Raw genomic sequence first — 19520 nt, 5'->3', positions numbered from 1 at the left:
CTCTTGACCTCTGTTCGCGCTCGAAAAACATTGCAGCAGGCTATGTCATTATCATAATAAAAATAAAATAATATTTACTTCTGAAGATTGTACTCGAATTGCAAAACTTTCATTTGTGTATAACTTTTTATACTAAATTTATTGCATGGGCAAAAATTGATGAAATTTTGGGTAAAACTAGTTTAAAGTGTATTGTTTACATGTGCAACATTTCGTCCCAATCTGTCAAGTGGTTACCGAGATGGATTCCAAGCAAGAAGTGCTTCGACAAAAAACCATGAGCGCAGTCGTTAAAAATAAAGGCCAGTCCCACAGGTGGATCGCGAAACAGTTGGGTAATCGACCGTATCCCGTATTGTAAAATCGTTCAAGGAGACTGCACCTGCAAGGAGAACCAGCTGCAGAAAAACGAAGACGATCGACCTCGTGAAGGCAAGGAGGATCAAGCGTAATCCAAACTTTTCGATACATTGGCTTTCGATTGGCTAAGAAGGTCAATTCTTTCAGCTGGTTCGTCCAGCAGACAATGAAGCAGGCTGGACTTCATGTTTTTCAGGTAAGGAAGGTGCCTAACAGAACCGATAAACAGTATAAGGTGCCAAAATCGCGCGCCAGGAAGCTGTACCGCGAGTGGCTAATGCAGTCGAAATTCATCGTAATGGACGACGAGACGTACATTAAAGCGGATGCCAAGCAGGTTTTCGGCCTGGAATTTTTCGATTGACCCGCCTGGATGTTCCGGAAGAAGAAGATCAACAAATTTGCCAAGAAGTATTTGGTGTGGCAGGCAATCTGTGGGTGCGGCAAATTCAGCAAGCCGTACATAACGACTGGCACCATCAACGGCCAAATATATAAAGAAGAATGGCCCCAGAAGCGCATGTTGCCCTTCTTCCGGTCCCACGAAAGTGATATTCTGTTTTGGCCGGATTTGGCATCGTTCCATTGAGCGAAACCGGTAATGGAGCGGTACGAAGCCGAAGTGGTTGTTTTTGTGCCGAAGGAGGCAAATCCGCCAAACTAGCCAGAACTTCGTCCAACAGAAAAAATCTGAGCGATTATGAAGGTCAAGCTCCGAAAAACATGGAAGGCCTTCAAAAACGAGCAGGATTTGAAGAAAGAGTGCGTCTCCGCCCAGATAATTTCTGAGCAGAGTAGTAGAGTTGAGAGTAGGCTGGCTACCCTATGATAATGAGAAGAAGTGATCGAATGCAGACAAAGCTGATCTATACTGATGTAAGGTTTATTCGCAACTGAACTGTTCTGAACATTTGGTATCCTATGTATAAGATTGTTCCCATAGTCATTTCAATAGCGTTATTTTTTTTTCTGTATTATAGTGACTTTCAACGCTTCTGGCTGGTTCGTCACTTTTTACCTTCCAGTTTGGAAGAATGTCGGGAGTGAGAATTGAACTCGTGATCTTGAGCGTGAGAAATATGGATGTTACCTCCACGCCAGATCGGCTCCACTATTCAATAGCGTTATTATTGTTTGGGTTGCGCCTGGAATATTCGCCATAAACAATTTCTCTTTGTATAGCAATCCGTTTCCATACATTCGTAGCATTTGACATTCGTTTGTTATTATTTGTAATAGTCATGATTGTGTCCTCAAAGGTAATTATTCTGTATAGTTCAATTATGTATGATTCATGATCATTGCAGGTAAGGTAAGTGCGCATAAATATTTGTGTTTAGAATGCGAATACCGTCTTTTTTCGGTGCGGCCAGGATTTTTTGTAGTGATATGTGTATAGTGTACTTTTGTGAATCGTTTTTAGTGTTAAGTGTTTTGTATTTTTTGTTTAGCTTTAGATAAACTGAAATTAAATTATGTTTTCTTTTGATCTTGTTCGGGCCGTGACAGAGTGAATGAAAGCATGTAAGAAAGTAAAGAAAGTGTGTGAAAGTAAAGCAAGTTGTACGCAGGGTTTGATGAGTTGTGTTAAGTCCAAGGTGCGGGCATTTAGTCTAGGAGAGGAGGTTGAAACCAACTTTGCAAAAACATAGCTTATATATGTTTATTTATTCCCTAAGAGTTTCAAAAATATCTGACCTAAAATAATTTTTGGTGATCATTTTTTTAGTACGGTCTTGGGTAACCGAGGAGAAGTCGTAAAACAAATTTGCAAATAATGTTCGTTTATATGACAACATAACTGCAATGATGATTGGTTACTTCAAATGTCCACGAGAATAGAAAATGGGAAGCAGTTCGAATCCACCCATTAGTAGTTCTTTTCAACTTTTCAGGTTCTGTTTCCGAAACGAGAAATGTTTGCAAATTAGGCGATACCATTTCTCTGGACTTCTTAAATCTTAAAAATTACAATGCGAACAAGAAACTGCCATTCATAACTATCTGACTATCTATCGTAGAACTCTATCCAGGCCCGGCTCGAGCCCTCATAACAAAATAGGCGCGAAATCAAGAAGGATCAGCCTTGCCTCATTATTTGCTACATTTCTCGGTTTCGTTTGTATCGAAAGGCGTTTGGAGGCAGTTAAGCGCTTTGTTTGTTTGGATGGTGAAAATCCTCTTTATCCGCATAAGCAGTGGCAATTCCAGCAGTCTCGTACTGCTGGACATCTTTCTCCTCATGAAAGGGAGCATTATTTTGGCTGAGATGACAACAATCGCCAATAGTCGAAAAGGAAGAAAGTTTATTTTCTGCAATACACCCGAGTCTGAATAACAAGCTATCAGTTTGCCTCCATTTGTCGTCATCGAGCGAATGGCAAGACAATCACTTTCTTTCATTCTGCTTGGTGTCTTTGTGATTCTGTGTATTTTTCAGCCTCGTCTTGCTTAGCTGTCAGAAAGTTAACTTTTCCCATTAAACTTGTAAATGAGTAAAAGTTCGACACCAGAAATGGTATTGACTCCGTACAATTTCTTTTCTGCCGCCGTCATTCCACCGACCGGAACGGGAAAGCGTCCGGTGCGGCACAGAACGTGGCTCCATTTCCTCTTCCTAAACTTACCAAAGCTAGACGCATATTTAATAGCCGGAATGACTGTTCCAATGACAGTGAAAAAAACGAGACACAACAGTGCGGAGTTTTCAAAGCACCCGCAATAAGTGTATTTATCTGCTGCTACGGTTCCAATCACGAGACGTTTTTTACCATTATCATCCACCTTGGAATGGGCTCCCATTGTTGTATGAATTTGATCCGAAATTTCACGGGTTGTTAACTTACATTTTTTTGGAGCCGGTGGTTGGCTGTGTTTTTAATGAGAGCTTATCGACTTCACGGAGTTTGGAATATATAATGTTTTAATTTCCTTGACCTAGTTTTTGATTTACCTCCGCGTTGCTTGAGTTGCGTCAATTTTGCCTTAAAGGTTTTCAAATTTTTAAATTAAAAGAAAAGTATATAACGTTGTATAAGACGTATTGGTTTTAAGAGTCGTGTAAACAAAGCGTACGGTGGAAATTGAAATTACAGATTCACTCGTTTAATGGCGTTATACCTTGTTTCAACTTTTTTTTTCTTTTTTCATATTTTTTCATTTTTTTCTCTTTATATTTCTGATGTTTAGACATTCAAGAATCTATTCTGAAAATTCCATTATTTCTCGAGAAAAAATTTTTCAAACTGGCGTACACTCTCAAGTTCTAATGAACCGATTTATTCCAAATTTGATGTGAATTATTTACATATCTCCATCACATGAACCAATAACAAATTATTATTTTTCGATTTTATTATTATAAAAAAATCAAAGTTGTCATAAAAAGGGTTCAAAAGCTATTCAGTCAAAAGTAATTGTGTTGAATACAATACTTAACGTACAACCTTAATGCAAAAAGTTACAACGCGAGAACTAAATTATGCGCCATTACGACATTGCGCCCTGAAACCGTTGTCGAATTTTACCGAAATCCAGCGACGAAAATTGTGATTATTCGGTGTCAAAGTCAATATACAGCCCCCTACTGCGGTTGTGATGATAAGATTTTCCGAACGAAACACACCCAATAATAACACCCAATAATTCCCATTTTCCCGTGTTAACATGAAAACATAAAAAGAAACCGAGAAAAGATGTGATCAAATAGATAGGCAAATCAAGTCGTAATAGTAGCATAAAACTGATGATGTGAGCTATAAAAAGCAGATTCATTTTATTTCGTTTGGACCTTGGTTCTCACATTCCGGTGGTGCACGATGAGTGCATAGCAACCAGAAAATATTCATGAAATCGTAGATAATTAAATCATCTCAAACTCTGATGATTACCAGACCCTCATTTGGAGAGCACCAGTTTTCACCCTTTATAATCAAATAAACCGCATCAACGGTACGGTGGATGAGGCAGTCTCGCGTCTCTGCAAACATACACGAATTAACGTTATTATGCTTTCAGAAAATACCTTTAGCCCACCGGGCAAGGTATTCCCACTGGACAATGTCGGGACGGACAACCACATACACGTCCGTTCCAAATGATGATAACAACAAAAATGAAAAATGCTATCTTTTACCGCCCAAAGCCATCACCGGTTGCAGGAAATAGATTATGAATATATTGCCCGTGCCCCTTTTTTCTCTCATTTTTATGTTTGTATGTCACTTTTCAGCTCTTCTGATTAGGTGCGTAATTTCCCCGGTCCTTTTTTTTCATCGTTCAATGTAAATTTAAGAGAACAGACTAGACACAACGAAACTATAGCACATGACATACAGAATAGCATTTTACGATCATGATGTTGGTCTGCTTAGAGAATTAGATTTCGCACTCATCCGGGGACAGTAAGAATGTATGCAAAAACAAAAAAAAAATCGTTCTGTTAAAGATCAACACTTCGCCTTGGCATCATCGTTTATGCTCTGCAGCTGTTTTTCGCCTTTTCTAGGTCTGGTCAAACTACAACACTTTCGGAGAATGAGAAGGGAAACAGATGCTGCGGTAGATAAAAGTGACCAGTAGCGTGTGTGTGCTATTTCTGAATTTGATTCACTCTTACGAGCTCACACCACAAACAAATCCGTTCTAAGTGACATCAGTGGAGAATACTACATACTATATCCTGCCGGTAGTCCCCTCTCATTTTCCCTGAAAGACTCACAATTCGACAATGGCCCATTGTTCGGCTCCTCGATCAGCAGAACAAGAAGAGAGCACCCATTGCGAAATGTATAAATAAAACGGTTTATCTGTCTGACTGGTTATGCTGTAGTGTTTATCGCCGTTGTGAGAATTTCATAAGCGGTCCGGCGGTATGGCACTGAAGCGCCAATCCCATTTCCACCTCACCTGGGCGCACTCAAACTGAAGAATGTATGAGTAGACTTTGTGTATGTGAGAACAACACATCGTGGCATATTGACTCGGATGAAAATCAATATGAACCGCGTTTCAAAGGCTTGTGCCGGTGTAAAAACATGTAGCAGGAACATTTTTGGAAAAGTTCCCACCAAAGTTACAGGGTGCTCTCTTTCATTGTGGGTCATTATAGAATGCATCTACTGAACTTGCGGGACAACTCAATGTCGTAGAGCCTTAAAGGCGGTTAGTAATGTCGTTACGAAAACATTCTCCTCCGCCGTCCAATTCTGTTTGAGATGACTATGGCTATTTTCATAATTTAAATAGTTTTAAATTGAATTGTAACTGTGGCTGTTATAATTTAATTAGTAGGGTTTTTTTTTCATTTGAAACTCTACTAACTTATTTGAAGCGATTCATCCTAATGAACATGTTAAGCTCCAACCGAAATGAGGACAGACAATAAACTTTTTGAGAACTAGTGGATTTTTCTAACAATCATTTTCTAGCTTTGTTGTTGTCGATTCGCAGACTTATCGGTTTAGAATCATTTTATGTGTGATATTGACAGCAATGTTAGTAGATATATCCTGTCTACTAACCTGTGTATATCCATTCATGTCTCAGTATTTCACTTTTACTCGATTGCCTCGGTTGAAGGATAATTTTAAAAACTAGTTTTTCACGACAGATAGGAAGTCTTGATTATTATATAAAATATAGGGCCTTATTCCCGAATACACTATACGTGAAAACAATGTGAAGTGAGTACAACCTTATTCCGAATTACACCCAACTGTGAACATCTGGCAGAATTCATTATGAATACACTGAGTTCATCCATCGATGTTACTCTGGTTTACACTTCACGCTCTCGTTTGTGTAAACAAAGCGATTACTCGTGCACGTGCACACAACTCGTCCACTATTCGAGGATGAACAAAACAAAATACAACTGACGTGTCTCTTAGAAACGACATTGGAAATGAACACAGGGTCATTCTGGTTTCCACTCCACTTTCTTCACGGAGTTCATTTTTATGCTTCACGATCGGTGGAAACGGGAATAGGTGCAAGTGTGGAGTGAGTACAACCATATTCCGGATTACACGCATCTGTAGACATTTGGAGCAATTCCTCGTGTTCATCGTAATCGCCTATCATGTTCCTTTTTCGGCATAACTCGTCCACTACTCGAGGATGATAAATACTGCCGTTTCTCTTAGAAACGACATTGGAAATGAACACAGGGTTATTCTGGTTTCCACTCCACTTTCTTCACGGAGTTCATTTTTACGCTTCACGATCGGTGGAAACGGGAATAGGTGCAAATGTGGAGTACAACCATATTCCGGATTACACGCATCTGCAAACATTTGGAGCGATTCCTCGGGCTCATCGTAATGACCTATCATGTTCCTTTTTCGACATAACTCGTCCGCTACTCGAGGATAAAATAAAAAAAAAAAATACAACTGCCGTTTCTCCTAGAAACAACATTGGAAATGATCACAGGGTCTTTCCACTTGTTTGGTTTCCACTCCGCTTTCTACACATAGTTCCTTTTGACGCTTCACGATCGGTGGAAACGGGAATAAGTGCAAAAAATAGGTGAGATGTAAGCGTAGTGGGAACATAAGTGGAAGTGGATACGGGTATAAGCCCTATTATCCGACCACTGGTATGCACGACCTTACAAATGTATAGTTTAATGATTTCTGCATTGATAAAACATAGTTCCATACTGAAATATATTTTGATTTGCCATTGCACATCATTTTTAGTTCTTTTTTGCGTTATCCGCAGTGACCTTTCCAGACTATTTCGCGGATAATCGGGGTTGTACAATATAAAATATACAACGATATTGGATGTGTTTATTGGGTGTTTATTTCCGTTGTATACATATTTTTTTTTCGCAAAAGAAAATTTTTAAAATTGAATAATTTTGCAAGATACTATATCGCAAAGAAAATTACAATCGAAATTATTGGCTTGCAAAGTTTCGTGGCAAAATTTTGACGTAGGACTACGTCTAACAGGACTATATTCAAGGTAAAATGAAAATCTAAATACTAAATAGGAAATAATGAAACATTTTGAACGCTTATAACACGATCATTTCTTAATAGATCGCAAAGATGTTTATATTTTTATAGATAAACAAATTATATTTTTTTAGATTTTGCTTAGATTTTTTTAGAGTAATTGTAAAATGTCAAGTGTTTTTCCCAAGCTTTTGTGGACTGACCAACTGAGTCCACATTATAGGTGCACTTTTCGTATTTTTAAACTATTTTATTAGCTTGCCCTGTTTGTATGTAGCGTTGTCACAAATTAAAAGAAATTCGATCCCTTTCATGCTGACCGATTGATCTGGAATTTAGAACACATCTTCATATCTGCTGTCTTTATAAAACTGCATATTCCATGAATCTTGAGAAACCAAGATGGCGGCCGCTACAAAATGATGGACTACATATTGTTTGAAAACTTCATCAATATGGGTGTCAAATGAAAGGGTTTGAGTAGTAGAATACACTTAATCATGACAATTTCAAATACAAGATGGCCGCAGTCACAAAATGGCCAATTACTTATTTTCATAAAACTCCCGCGTATGCACCCAAACCATAATAGTTTCTACCATCTACTGCAGGCATGAATATGGTTGTACGGCTTACTATTAAAGCAAATATTTACCATTTTTACCAGCTTTGGCAATATTTCTCAATAGAATCATCAATTAAAATTCATTGTAAGCGCTGCAGTCTCTGAAATAGTATATTTTGCGATCTTTCACACTGAAGACCAGCATTTCTCACTGATCAGTTCAGTCAGAGTGAAGTCCATTTTTCATATAATCACAATGTGTATCTTCTACGCAAACGGGTTTAATTCCATTTCAATAACGTAGCTTCAAGAAAATATTTTGTTGGTTTAAACTTGGTACGTGAAAACCGATTAAATTCAATATACAACTAATTGACACATGGTTCACTCTGAATGCATATTATGAGGGGTTTTTGTTGATCACTCAAAACAATTTCAATCCGTTATTACTGTTGTACGCGTGATTTTCCAAATCTGATAAATGTGGTATGTAGCTTACAAAATTCTCAACCTAATGCAAATGAAAGTCTTGAAATTTTCAATTTTACGACTTGGTTTCCTCTGACTTAACACCGACCAAAAAAAAAAGACCTCTTTCTATTGAACTTTTTTTTTGTTTTATATGAATAAAGGTATGTATTATTTATATGGTCATTATAATTATGAGTATTCCATACTATCATAAATTTGGTTTGGCAGCCGCTACAAAATGGCTGATTTCATATGAGTGGTCTTGACTTGAACACACAACATTTTTAGCAATATAAATCTTAAAACAATCGCCGCCACAAAATTGTCGACCATGTATTCTGGCAACCCCTTCAATATCGGTATCATGAAATGATTTGACTAAAGAATACAGTATATATAAATAAAAATGGATCGCAAAATATGTTGCTAAGCGCGAAACCCGAGGAAGGAATCGTCCGATTTGATCCGGTTCTATTTTTTATAATTGTTTCTGACTGTAGTTCAATGTTATGGAGAGAAAAATCGGAAAATTTTCGGAAATCTCTGAAAGAAATTAGGAAATCCGCAAAATTGAATTCCTATGTGTTTTACAATTACATCGTGATAAGCTTTGTCAGTTCATTCGATAATTGCGCTAACGAAATTGACCTTTTTTCAAGGGGGAAATGGATTTTTAGGTAAAATAACACACTCCTATATTTTTTTATCTGCACCCGTGGCCGAGTGGTTGGCGTCTCGCATTATCATGCCGGATGTTAGGGTTCGATTCGCGTTCTGGACGGGGGATTTTTCGTCAAACAAATTTCCTTCGACTTGCACTGTGGTCACGCGTATTCTAGAGCTTGCCCCTCGGAATACATTCAAGGCGTGTTATTTGGCTTAAGAAATCTCAACTAAGTATTGATAAATGACGCTAGTTAATGCACACGTTGAGACGGCAAAAGTTCCACAGGGTACGTTAACGCCATTCAAGAAGAATATTTTTTATCTATATTAATAAAAATGGAAGGCCAAATGTGCCTTCCATTGTTGAATTTCTTTCTGCCATAGTTCAATATAAAATTCACTTTTTTTATCAAATAAGAATTCCGTGTAATGAAGAAACATGTGTTTTGAAAATGATTTACGAATATTGAACAATAATTGTGTCTGATAATAATTTAATTACGAGTTTATAGATAACGAGTTATGTTAGAAGTATTAGAAAATTTATGAAAAGAGAAAATTGTAAAACGACCAACGGTAAGAACGGTCAATTGAATGATGAATTTATGAATAGTTCTGGGATTGAACCCAAGATCGTGCTCAGTGAGAAAATGTGAATGTTCGATGCATTTTTCATCGATATTGTTTGGTTCCTCAACTTTTCTGGCTTTCAAGTATGCTTCTGTGCTAGACCCTTATGTAAAGAAAGTAAGTAAAAGGTTCGACGGATGGAAAGTAGAACCTTCCTTCCCTGAATATTTTATTAGCTAAATTAACATAGAATAGCGAAGTTTTACCTGGGTCTGTAAATTTTATTCCGCTGATTGAACCATTAAAAACTCGGAAGAACACTCCCAAGTCCACTTCAAACCTGATAACAAATATCTCTCCACGACCGTCAGACAACGCGAACGGAACAATAAAAAGTCCATCAATTGTTGTGCTTGTTAGATGCGTTGGCTGTATATCCTGGAGAGGATAAAAAAAATGCGGAGAGTCAATATTTCCATTATTACTACCGGTGTTGCCGCTAAAATGCTCAAAACAACATTTTATAATGTTTACTTTTCGGGAATTTTCATGACTCACCTTGCCTTTGTTTAAGATAAAAAACAATCCCCGCCTGATGCTTGGCCTGTCGCCGAAAGCGAATCGAAAGCACACAAAATACGAGGCGCCCGCTTGGGCTGAGATAAGAGCAGTAGCAAAAGAGAACGTGAACATGAAACTCCTTGTTGAAAATTTAATTACACAATTAACGGGCGAATGACAGAGCAAATGCGCGAACTTTCTCGCGCCATGATCCAACCCGCTCTTCCCAAATTTCCAGCGTTTTGCCTTTGCAATTCTGATGATGTGTTTTCAGCCGAACGATGCGATGCAGGGATGGGCGGAACACTGTTTGATCTTTGGTGGTTGCTAGCGGAAGCGCACTATACGCAAACACGTGTATTCGTGACACGCAAAGCAGCAAGACGATAGCGGGATGGTTTCCAAGGTAGCAATATTGGTCGCTGATTCAGCGTAGATCGGATGATAACAAGGTTTGTTTTGACATGTTCTGTATTGGTCACGAACCAGGCAAGCCGAAAGCGTAGAGTCTGGCGGAACAGTAATTAGCAAACTCATTCAGTATTAATCGATTTGTTCTGGAAAAAGCGGGGAGTCGTTTGGGAAGTGTGGTGATATCATGGAGCTTGTTATCGCGCGATATCAGTGTCAGAGGCAGAAGAACTACGAAATCACGCGAATGAAGTCACAACAAATTAGGGTGAAAGGATGGTTGATTGTCTGGAGACTGGCTTTGTACAGAATCGAGTCGCGGAGGTTGGATTAATTTAGTATTTTGGCTTCTAGTATGATTATCTCGATTATTTTGTTTTTGTCTTATTAATCATTTACAGTACAATAGCGTCCGTCATTTTGCTGTAGGTCTGATGATTTGATGATTTTCATCTCACCCAAAGTCGAAATCTCCATCATCAGAATGAAACGCTTTTTCGAAGGATTACGTTCCGTTCCTCGGTTTAAGGAGTTGAATAGCAATTAGTCTTTCTCGCAGGCATTTCACTAATTAATTATTCATTCATTTCCATCGTTCGAACATTAGCCCAATTATGCTATTTTACATGTTGCTCTTACAACGTGATATGGAAACGAACTGATCCGCATAAAACCTTCCGGGAGATAAAAATTTCCACCTGCGTTTAATTTTTTCTCCACAAGCGTATTCACATTCATGGGATCCGAATGTGTTGAAAAACAACATTAATATTGAAACACATCAAAATGATTTCCTTTTCTCTGAACCCAAAAGATCCGTTTTCTCGCAAATGCGATTGTATACACCAATTAGTACGTCAACTCAACCGCAGCTTGTTATTCCTGCAGGCAGACGGCAAATGTCACGGTACAACGTATTGCTTTCCAGCGTCCCATGAGTACAGGGTAACTTCAATATAACGTACATTTCGCTTTCAAAATTGTACGTTCTATCGAATTGTACGTTATATCGAAGCATAATAAAGAACGTACAAATGTAGCCTATAATACATTATTGTGTTGCTGTTTTAGTAAAGTTAATGAATAAATTAAATTGGAAGACGAAGCCAGCCTTTCTCATAATGTTTCCCTTCGTACTGTTGATTAAAGCATGATTCATTTAGAATCCGGAATCACAAAACCAGCTGTATTTTGGGAATGCTCAAAGGTACAAAACATGTTTAGCATCAAAATACAGATAATTCATTGTCCTGTCAGAAAAAAAATATTCAAAAAAAAATTCCTTCACACTTTGGAAATGTGTATCGAGGTAAAATGTACATGATATCGAGTGACGTTATATCGAGGTTACGTTATATGGAAGTTTTCCTGTGCATGAAAAACGAATCCACACATGGTGTCGATGTGAAGGCAGAGCACTACACACGATGGGATCAAAACAAAATGAAAATAATAATAAGGGATGTGACGACCTTTTGGGAAGGTGGGCTAATGAGGCAGAAATGTTAATCGATGAATCTTCACGCTGTCGGCTAGGCCGAAAAGGACTGGTTCAATGGCGAAAATACTCCCGCTTAAGGGTTGAGCCATTGAACAAAGTAAACACTGGATTGGAAGTGAGTTTTTGCACCAACTATCACGTATACTTTTTTATCCTCGGTCCGCTCTTTACTTTCGCTCTTCAATGATGGTGATGAGTTATGAAAACTTTTTACAATAGACTGTAGTTATCCGAAACATTTGAGCTCCAATCAATCAACAGACACATAGCTATGAAAGCTAGAAATTATCTGAGGATTTCGAAATTGACTACCGTTGATTCAGTTATTTCGAATGATAATATCAAACAAAGAACTCAGATTTAGATCGGTCTGTTAGATTAATTACTTTTCAACGGCAAAAATCGCTATATAACCTGAGTGGGGTCTTAAAATTATGTCGAAGAGATTATCCCATCAAAGCTGATGCTGATTGGACGGTTTCAATTTAGCCCGATCGGGTTGTCTGAATAAGCAATCGTTTGAATATTGTATCAAACAATGAAAAAAAATTGAATATTCTATCAAACAATTAAAATTAACGTTTATTGCTTTCGATTTTAGATTTAAAATTTAAACTGAACTAATCGATTATTTTTATTTTATCTTGCCTATTTTTTTCGCCTGAAGTATGAATTGCGTGTCGTATTCATAAATCCACATTACATGATGACGCATTAGTCAAATGTTGGGTCGGATACATTTTTTTTCTGAGAAATTGTACCTTTAGCGATATCAGAGTGATCTCTTATGAGAATTTTAAATATGTGTATGAATTAAATATGAATAAATTTCATTTGGAGAGAAGTGAACAGTGATTTGTTTAGACTATGATTTGTTTAGGCTTCCATGCGCCATTCAGTAATCGTTTATTATTGTTGAATCTCTATTAAAAACGAAATATCTGCAAAAGTAACCACGCATTTCATAGTTACGGTTACAAAATATTGATCGTTTTCCCTCCCGCAATGTTTTACGTTCGCCGTGCGAAACGTGGTTACATATTTTTCTACAATATACAACATTTTGAGCTACGTGTCCTTCGTGGAATGACGATGAAATAAAAGCTCATTAACGAACGGAGCACACCTTTGCCATCGGGGAATGGCTCATCTAATGTTTCAACTTGGGATGAAAATGGGCTTCACTGCTGAAGGTGGGTTGTGAACGTAAAATTATTGCCGACAGCATGCTAAATCAGGACCCATTATGGATTCTCTCATGTTGGGGTTTACAATAGCGAGCTAGTTCCGACGACCGGAATGATTATAAAGGAATGATTCCTGTACACAATTTTCAAGGGTGACCTTTATTTCCGGATTTGAAATTACCTGCCTGGAAACGGGCGTAATTTAATTGATTTGTTGATTGGGTCGGTAGAACAAACTTTGTTTATGTATATCTGATAATCACATCTAAACAAATTTATCAGGCTCTCGTCGGTTATCCCTCGATTGATTTGTAAATAAGGAGAATGCAATGCTCAATCTAATTACTTTATGAGATACAAAAGCATAATCGGAATTGATTTAAGTATTTACGTATAACATGATTGTCTAGGATTAGAAACTATAATGAGCATTGATAATCTAACCATTTACAATCGCTATAAATCACTGTAGGCACGTGATAGTCTAGTTGATAGGAATATTAAACGAAGACTGAAAACGTGTTAACTTTGAAAAATCATAACTCAAAAATGAAAAAAACACCTCTTGATTTTTGGATTTATTATGTAAACAGCTTTTCAAGAAAAAATATAAAAAAATATAACCGCCTCCCTGTAAACTATAAAAAAGCAAATACAATCAATAATTACGAAAACAAAATCCATTTTTTTCCACAAGTATATATATTTTGATGTCTAACCGGAATATATGAGGGATGAAATGAAAACCTAAACATAGAACATGCAGAAAAAATGAAAGATTACGAATGCTTATAACTTGAACATTTTTTAATAGATCGGAAGGATGTTAGCATCAACTGATAGGAAATATTTCCACGCATCAATCACAATGAATAAAATGTTATTTAGCATGGGATAAACAATTGAGTAATCTTTAAATGTCAAGCGTTATCTAAACGCCCCAAGTGTGCAAGTGTGGGATACTTTTTTGACGCAGGATTACGTTTTTCGGGAACATACACGGATACAAATTGAAAATCGAAAATCGAGCACATCGTGAAAATTGTCCAATTTCAAACGCTTATTGCTCAGTCATTTTATGATGGATTGGTGAAATTTTTGCGTCAATCGATTTCGGCACTCCATAACAATTTTTTATATTGAAGAAAATAATATATGTCATGAAACTAACTATCGAACAATTGAAAAATCTCAACCCCTATCCTAACGGAAATACCCTCTTTTTTTAGAAAAGATTTATTGGCTTCAATTTGATATGTCGATCATCTGAATCGGTCCGGTAATTCAAAAGCTATCAATTTTTTTTAAAAAGTGAAAAGTCAAAGTCATTCTATCATATAATGATCACAAGCATTGCGACAAACGCGTTTTCTGTAGGGCTTTTACTAAGCAATGGAATTCTGACTCCACATGTGGAGGCGATCTGGCGTAGGGGTAACATCCATGCCTCTCACGCTAAAGGTCACGAGTTCAATTCTCACTCCCGACATTCTTCCAAAAATGGAACTAAAAGTGACGAACCAGCCAAAAATGAGTTGAAAATCACTATAATACAGATAAAAAAAAAATCTGACTCCAAACGGTGATTGAAACATGACTATTTTTGACCGAAATGCCGAAATCGATTGACGCAAAAATTTCACCAATCCATCATAAAATGACTGAGCAATAAGCGTTTGAAAATTGGACAATTTTCACTCCAAACGGTGATTGAAACATGACTATTCTCGACGCATTTATCTGTATAAACAGAGGTTCAGACAGCAAAGGAACGTGACAAACAGATCTTGTGGAGTACCCTGGCTTGTCTCATTAGGTTATCTTCATGTTATATTTACTTTTCATTCCGAACAATGTAAATCCAAACAATAAACGAGCTTGTTGGAACCTTGTCATCCATAAATGGCTTGTGAGCCAAAAAGATATAATATTTTCCTAAACGTTTCATAGTTTAGGAAAATATCATATCTTTTTGGTTTTCTGTCAAAAATAGACGCTTTCGATGAGTTGTTTTTCCAAATAAAAATAAGCAAAATAATTTGACGCCATACACACGCACTAGTAAGGGTACTCATACACTGTTTGACCGATGCCAAATATTTGACTATTTTTGACAGATAAAATTTGATCAACGTGTACTGGTCAAATATATTCGACACAAAACACGGCGAGCAAATATTTAGTACTTGTTTGCTTAAACTTTTTTAGACCATTTTGTCAAACAATGTACTGACGTACGTTAAATATTTCAATCAAATTCTTTGTATTTTTAATGTTTGGCATTGTTTGCAACTGTTGATAATTGAAGAGTGGCAAACAAAGTGCAAGTGGCAAATAAAACTGCCAGAAGAGATGCTAGATCTTTTTTATTATAATTTTTATTCATTCATTTTCAAATAAGTGAAAATATGTGTAATATGTGTTTTCTAGTTAAATTGTTTAGCTGAGTTTTTCATTCTTTTTATTTCACCAACCCCAACAAATTTAATCGATGAATTTTGGACCTGAGATGCATAAAACATTTTGAGCAACACAGATCAATCTGTGCACCTGGCATTCATGCCCGAAAGTAAACATTAATGAATGCTTCAGCGGGTAAACATTAAAATATTTTTAGTTTCGATAATCACATAACATCTTAGCTTCTTCAAAGAAGCGTGAGAGTGTTCAGAAAAAGAATGGGTCAACAGTCACAGTCGAATCGGTGATCAGTATATTGATATGCAGGATGGCAAAAATCTAATAAAGCTGTAGGAAGTATTATCCGTAGAGCGTCTGCTACTGCCTGCCATAAAATGCGTATTCACTGCATCGAAATTATATCCTGCGCTGCAGTTCCTACGTGATCAGCGTGTCCACCTTGAGAACATTTGTTCACACGACATCGTGGACGGTAATGCCAGCTTAAATCTGGGATTAATATGGACCATTCTACGATTCCAGGTGAATAAATTTTTGTATCGTTTCAGGTACAAAACAAAAGGAGATACAAAAGGAAGAAATCGACAATGAAGAGACAAAATCCAATAAGGATGCGCTGGTACTTTGTGATCAGATAAGAACTGTCGGTTACCACAATGTGAACGTTCGCAATTTCACCATCTGCGAGTTAGTCTGGTACCTAATGCAATCATACACAAACACCGACCGTATCTGGCTCAGTTTGATAAGCTGACAAAAACAATCCGATTCAACACCTGAACAATGCATTCAATGTGGCCGAGGGGAAGCTAGGCCTGACCAACTGCTAGACGCGGAGGATGTTTTTGGCAAGCATCCAGATGAGAAATCCATCATCACATACTACCACTACTTCAGTAAACTGAAGCAAGATGTGCAAGGTAAACGTATTGGAAAGGTAGTCGGTATCGCAATGGATAATGCCCTATGATCAGTGAGTATGAATCACTATCGAGTGAACTTCTGAAATGGATATAATCGTCCAGCTTGGTGATCGGCAAATTGCCAACTCGCTCGTCGGTGTGCAGCAGCAGTTGGCACAGTTTTCCAACTACCCAAATTTGTGTAAAAAAGCAATCTGGAAGTGCTGCTTTTCACGCTGCAATCCAAAATGATGGCAAACAATCAAAAGCCGTACATACATAAAGAGGGGAAAAATGATTCCCGACATCAACAGAGCATGGAAGCGTTTGGAGAAATCTGAACACGAACGTAAGCTAACCTTTCGAAAGGAGCTGATCCAACAGAAGAAGCTCGAAGTTTTTCCCGCAGGGCAACCATGAGAGAAATCTGGCTTTCAGAACATCAACGTTTGGTCAGTATCGATAATTTCGAATTCGATCTGGCTGCAGTGGAAGCAACCGCCAGAAAGCATAAAGCGCGATTCAAATACAACATCCACGTCACGTTCACGTTCCGTCACGTCACGTTCCGTCACGTCACGTTGCGTCAATTATTCTTCCATGCAATTCCTATTGAAGCATTCACATACACCAGCAACAGCAAGTCGAAGTTGCCGTTGCCGGTATATGTGAATGTTTGCATAAGAACAGCTTGGAAGAATAATTGACGCAACGTGACGGGACGGAACGTGAACGTGACGTGGATGTTGTATGTGAATCGCACTTAAGGCTATCGAGACCAACATTTTCAGGCTGTGGTGACTATCTGGAACGAGCTGGAAGTTGAACGTTACCACGATATGGAGCGAATTGCATTTCTCAAAGAAAATGTGTTGCGACTTTGGAACTACTTGCTGAAGTTGCTGCGCGCTAGAAGAATGCGACTGGAATTCTCCATTCGCTTGTAGCAGAAATTCTAGTTATATAGTCTAGTAATATAGTTGTTTCCGTGATTCTAAAAAGGAACTGTAGCGACACGAAACTGTCTCAACGTCAATGCAAGTCGCTCGCCGGCAGGAATTGCTTTCCGCATTTGTGTATCCTGTTTTTTAATCAACGGAGTAACCAACCGGATAAGATAATCAAAATTTACAGACGCTACAGAAGTTCTTATATAACTTATATATGTTCTAATAAATATAACTATAACGGAACGGTGTTTGTTCTCTTGGTCTATCCTCCTCAATTATCATAGCTGCAGTGGCCAGAGCTACAGCTATAGCGCCATATGATGCTACTGTTGAAGCCATTTTCATTTATAAATATTTTCTTCTTTGAAAAAATGACAGCGGACGAACACAAAATAGTATCCGGCTCGACAAACAGTGTACTATGTGTTAACAGTGTTTGTCATTCATTCCGAATAGCTGTATTTAGCCAAATAGATTTATGTCAAATGTTTGACAAAAACAAATAGATGTAATTATGGTTGTAAAATATTTTTGTCAAACATGAAATTTGTACTAAATTTTGACCAAATTTTTCCTGTCAAAAAGTGTCAAATATTTGACCTCCGATCAAACAGTGTACGGCCACCTTAATGTTTATTAAAAGTATTAGTATATACGAATATACGAATTATCGCACCTAAGGACCGTATCATTAATTATGGGTCACATAGATTGTCTGTGTTCAGAGACTACTGCTTGTTTTGACAGCTGTTTATTTTTCTCGTGTTATTGACACAGTAAGTTCCATCGTCAAAAGTTAGTTTTTCTATAAGTTATCCAAATGGCGTCTAAGGTAAATTTAGCCTGTGCATCGCGAAAATCAAAACAACACGCGTTGGCGAAATCATTAAAAGTGGCCAAATCAATCAACATCAATATATGAAAAGGGTTTGGGGAACATTTTCGACAGCCAGGAAGCCTGGATCAGAGGAAAATCGAAAGCAAGAGCCGCAGCGATGGCAATATAGACTGTGCACCTTGACCTCTCCGTCCGAGATGTCACAAATAAGCATGAACGGTTGTTGTAATGGGATTTCATGAATTAACCAGTACGACGAATCATATCCCGTACATTCGTTTGCCTCCAATGTCTGGCCAAATATTGTGATATAATTCCCATTATATTAAAAAAAAGCCTGAAAAGCAAACATATGCAATCTTGTGTCTAGATCTATCGATAGTTGAGATTACATTATGATCCTTTGGACAATGTTTGTATGTATATTAACATTTTGAATCGCAACGCTATTTCTGGCGTTTTGGTATTTATTTCTCGTTCTCTGCCCCTCAAACCACTATCTTCAGAAGAGCGAAAAATTGAAATGTATAAAAGTTTAGGCATATCCAGCATCCGTTTGACTTATTATGAAAACATCGTTGATTTTCTGATAGACAGGTTCGTTTGACTATTCTGTTCTAAGAACATGCAGTTGAACTCAATTCATTTGGCATCTGCAAACATGCCAGGTGATTTCTTCAATCCATAAATTGATTAACCCAACTGAGAATGGGGAATAATGCGAAACGTATACATCCAACACGTCTACATCAGTGAGTGAGCCCGCTGTCAGAAGCCTCGACAGATTTCGCTAGAAAAGTCAACCAGCTAAATTGTAACTAAACACGTTAGCTCGGCGCCCGTATGACAATGGAATGAAAACAGCGGATCTCACCCAGCATCAGGTTAACAACATATACATCAGCAAACGAATCTGTCTCTCGTTCCAGGAATTCAGCGCGAAGCGTAAAACCATGTGGTCCTGATCGGAATGAGTGAAGTCAAACGAGAGAAAAAAACGCAAACCATTCGAATGGCTTACAATCCACGATGGCCACCATTCTATTGGTGGTCGGATGATGCGAGGGCGGTTTGTAGATATTACGGAATACTTTCATTTACGTAAACGCACGAACGCACGCGAGAATTTTTACGATACGCTTGTAGGAG

The 19520-nt window shown here is 37.7% G+C and overlaps 1 protein-coding gene across 13 annotated transcripts in view; it reads right to left on the bottom strand.

The window, feature by feature from the left end:
• Positions 1–19520, bottom strand: part of LOC129769360 (uncharacterized) — a 91809-nt gene that overhangs the window by 33958 nt on the left and 38331 nt on the right. The gene's annotated exons all lie outside the window — the stretch shown is intronic.

Source organism: Toxorhynchites rutilus, chromosome 1 (genome assembly GCF_029784135.1).
Source record: "Toxorhynchites rutilus septentrionalis strain SRP chromosome 1, ASM2978413v1, whole genome shotgun sequence".
Taxonomy (NCBI): domain Eukaryota; kingdom Metazoa; phylum Arthropoda; class Insecta; order Diptera; family Culicidae; genus Toxorhynchites; species Toxorhynchites rutilus.
Note: the sequence above shows the minus strand (reverse complement) of the source record. Positions and strands in the feature narration are given on the sequence as shown.